Raw genomic sequence first — 4,506 nt, forward strand, 5'->3', positions numbered from 1 at the left:
TATATACTTTACACTTGAATTACTTTGATGTTATGTATGATTTTCAGATTTATATTCTTAAGTGAGATTAGTTTCTTTTTCTGTCTTTGTCAGATTTTAGGTTATTAACTGATTGTGTTTTGTCTGATCTTTTCTGTCTTATTTCACAGAGTCTGTGTTTTCAACATCTAAAATCCTCCTCTTAATTTTTTTATAATATTTTAAAAAGTATTCTCTTTATAAAGCTATAAAATATAAACATAAACATACCCTATAACTCAGCAATTCTACTATTAGGTAGAAACTCTAATTTTAGTTCTTAGCTGATTGCAATTCAGGTTGTTATAGCCTCATAATGAGGCACATGTGTATTAGAAGACATATACAAGAATGTTCATGGCTGATAATAGCAAAATGTTGGAAACCAATGTTATTAGTCATAAAAGGAATAAATATATTGTATATGCAGTACTATACATCATCATGAATTCATCTCAAAAACAAAATAGTAAAAAACACATAAAGAACAATATATAAAGTATCAGGCAATTTATATAAAAGCTCAAAGCAAGCAAAACTAAACACTGTGCTGTCTGGAAATGTGTTCACATGCATGTGTAAGGAAATTACAATGAAAAAGAAAGGAACACTTAATGCCAAATTCTAGACAGTAGAGATGAAGGGAGGTGGTGTGACACGGGAGGGACACACTAGGGAGCTTCAAAGTTATCAGTAACTTTTATTCCTTAAGTTAGGTCATGGATAAACTGGTGTTTAGCTCATCATCATTCTGAACTGTTAATTTATGCTCTGTATACTCTTTCATGTCTCATTGTATTTGTTTCCCAGGGCTGCCATAACAAATTGTCATGAACTGGGTGGTTTAAAACCACAGAAATTTATTCTCACAATTGTGGAGGCTAAATCAAAGTGCTCCCACCGAAGGTTCTAGAAAAATGCTTCCCTGCCTCTTCCAGCTTCTGGTGGCTCTGAGCAATCCTTGCATGTGGCTGCCTCCCTCCAGTCTCAGCCTCCTCTCCCTCATGGTTTCTCCCCAGTATTAGTCTTTGTGTGTCCTTTCTTAGAAAGACACCAGTCACTGGGTTTAGGGCACATCCATATCCGATATGACACCATCTTAATTTAACTAATTATATCTGCAAAGGCCCTATTTCCAAGTAAGGCGACATTCTGACGTTCCTGGTAAATATACATTTATAAGGACATTATTCAACCCACACTAAATATTTCATTTTTTAAGTAAATAATTTTTTAAAGAGATGTATAGTTTAAAAATATATAGAGTTTGGGGCCGGGTGCGGTGGCTCAAGCCTGTAATCCCAGCACTTTGGGAGGCCGAGGGGGGTGGATCACGAGGTCCAGAGATTGAGACCATCCTGGTCAACATGGTGAAACCCCGTCTCTACTAAAAATACAAAAAATTAGCTGGGCATGGTGGCGTGTGCCTGTAATCCCAGCTACTCAGGAGGCTGAGGCAGGAGAATTGCCTGAACCCAGGAGGCGGAGGTTGCGGTGAGCCGAGATTGCGCCATTGCACTCCAGCCTGGGTAACAAGAGTGAAACTCGGTCTCAAAAAAAAAAAAAAAAAAATATATATATATATATATAGTTTAAAGATTTAAGGAGATATATAAAGATTTTATAGTTTGGGGATATAAATTTTGGAAACAAAATTTCTGAAATTTTTTCTGGTTCTTCTTAAATATATATATATAAAGAACAAACATCCTATATATAGGATATATATATATAATATAGGATGTTTGTTCTTTAAAAAAAGCAGGTTTTTCCTCTGCAGCCTGACTGTACTCTTTTTTCTTTCTCTCTGCTCTACATTGTTTCCCAAGCTCCATGCTGTTTTCCTTTTTCTATTCATTTGGCATGAAAGCATTGGAGAGCTGGTCAGGCCTGGCTTACCTGGGCACAGGTGTGGACTGGCTATGGTTCCCCTCACTGTCTACCTGAATGCATCAGTATCCCCATCTCAGATTTAAGGGCAAAGAGTGAGTGCCCGTGCACCTCACTTGGCTGATAGGGTGGCCCCATGTGAACCGTACTCGAATCTTTTCTCACTGCAAGGTTGGCTGAATAACTACATACAATTATATCCTTGGGCTTTGCCAATGAACCTGTCATTCTTCTTGTATCAGCAATATCAAATATACAATTGCAGTCTTTGCAGCACACGTCTCCAATGGTCATTCCCGGCTCAGTCTCATTTCAAAATCTCTCCTCTAGAAAGTGATGATTTATGCTCTAACTGGTGATCGATCATCTCATAATGGAGCATGAGGTGAGCTGACAACGGCAGCCTGGGGAAGGAACACTGGGGTCCAGGATGGAAATGAGATAGTCTGAATTTTTACCTCTTGCCTATTAAAAAATTAAAAAATATTCAAATAAGAGTTATGTAAATATTCATTTTCATCACTTCAAAATTTCTTGGCCTCAGTTTTCAGAAGGCTTCATGGTTAAAGTTGGAACATAATGGCAATTCTAAAATTGCTATAAAGAGGTTTTATTTAGTTCTAAGGATGTGAAAGCATCCTTTGCACTTATTTTTTGCCTTTATTTACTTTGGATATATTTATTCAAACACACACATATTCTTTTCTAGCTATTGAATTAAAAAAGCTTTAAACTGCCGGCGGGGCGGGCGCAGGGTCTTGGCGTACGGTTTCGGAAGCGGTGGCGGGGCGATGACCAGGCTCTGGGCCTTCACCTGTGACGATCTGTTCCACTTCAACAACATTAACTTGGATCCACTTACAGAAACTTATGGGATTCCTTTTTACCTACAGTACCTCGCCCACTGGCCAGAGTATTTCATTGTTGCAGAGGCACCTGGTGGGGAATTAATGGGTTATATTTTATAGGTAAAGCAGAAGGCTCAGTAGCTAGGGAAGAATGGCATGGGCACGTCCCAGCTCTGTCTGTTGCCCCAGAATTTCGACGCCTTGGTTTGGCTCCTAAACTTAGGGAGTTATTAGAGGAGATTTCAGAGAGAAAGGGTGGTTTTTTTTGTTGATCTCTTTGTAAGAGTATCTAACCAAGTTGCAGTCAACATGTACAAGCAGTTGGGCTACAGTGTATACAGCACAGTCATAGAGTACTATTCAGCCAGCAATGGAGAGCCTGATGAGGACGCTTATGATATGAGGAAAGCACTTTCCAGGGACACGGAGAAGGAATCCATCATACCATTACCTCATCCTGTGAGGCCTGAAGACATTGAATAACCCTGGGCAGTGGCTCTTAGGCAGATACTCTAGATGCTTTATGGACAATATTATTTTCATTGGATGATTCTGGAGCTCTATTAGGAGAAAATTAATCATTTTAGGTCTTAACAATTCAAGAAAATACAGGTTATCAATTTATTTTAAATCTCATTGTTTCCAGTTAGCAATATCATACCTATGAAAGCTGTTCACTGTAACAAAATTCAGTCGAAAACACAGCTAGGTCAGAAGGAATCATAGCCACTGTTATGGCTCATAATAGTCACTATGTGTATGCTAGGGAAAAGACTGGCTCCTGTCTCCTCCTAAATGCTGTGCCTGAGAACCACTGCTGCATTTATTTGTTTTTAAATTTTGTATTGAACTGTTAATTGAAGCTTCAAAAACGTATATGAAATGTATACATCTAAGATGTATAATAAAACATATAGTTGTCTCTAAAAAAAGTTTTAAATCTATGTCATATAGCAGTAGTTTTCATTTTCATTGCAGTATATTATGTATATTATTCAATTTTATGTGCTAAGGTTTGAATATGTCCCCAAAATTTATGCCTTGGAACTATTTATTTTTGGTGTTCCATACAAATTTATTGAATGAATACATAAATGGTCCAGTTGAAAGATGATTTTGAAATCACAGTGGATGCCATGTTGCCCTACCCTTTTCTAACCCCACCCACTGACATTTAGCATGCAATTATACTCCCAACAGCTTACGGGCTTCCTGTTTCCAGCGATTGCCCATTCCTGAAGAGGGATGCCTCCCCATCAAGACCACACTCCCTATCCAGGGCCTACATCTCAATGACTGGCCAATGCAGAGGTATAAACTGCGGCCCCTTTCCCCAAAAGGGACAATTCAGCAGTGTTATCATGGCTCGGAAGCCCTCAATGGGAGGATGTCTTTGTTGTGACTGCCTCAGAGCTCACTTTTCTCACTGCTCAATCCCGTTTTTTTTGCCCCTCTGAGTTGTTATTATCAAGAGCACCAACATGAAATTCACTGAACACAAATCTCCAGCTCAGAGACTTGTCTCCAGAAACTCAGCCTGCCACAGGGGTGCATAGCTTCTAGATTTAACATGACTTTTCTTCTCATTTCTAGGATAAAGGTCAGATTCTGAGGTACAATTACAAAGTAGAAGAAAGTGTCCATTGATTGGTACCATTCTATTTTTGTGCTTCTCATCCATCTAATGTCATTTTTTCACCCAACCTTCTAGCGTACCGACACCTTCCCACTATCCAGAGAGCCCCAGTCC

General features: G+C 38.9%; 1 pseudogene; it reads left to right on the plus strand.

Moving 5' to 3' along the window:
• Nucleotides 1-2,697: 2,697 nt before the first annotated feature.
• LOC100414209 (N-alpha-acetyltransferase 20 pseudogene) lies at nucleotides 2,698-3,472 on the plus strand (annotated as a pseudogene).
• Nucleotides 3,473-4,506: the final 1,034 nt, after the last annotated feature.

This window comes from Callithrix jacchus, chromosome 1, assembly GCF_049354715.1.
Source record: "Callithrix jacchus isolate 240 chromosome 1, calJac240_pri, whole genome shotgun sequence".
Lineage (NCBI taxonomy): Eukaryota > Metazoa > Chordata > Mammalia > Primates > Cebidae > Callithrix > Callithrix jacchus.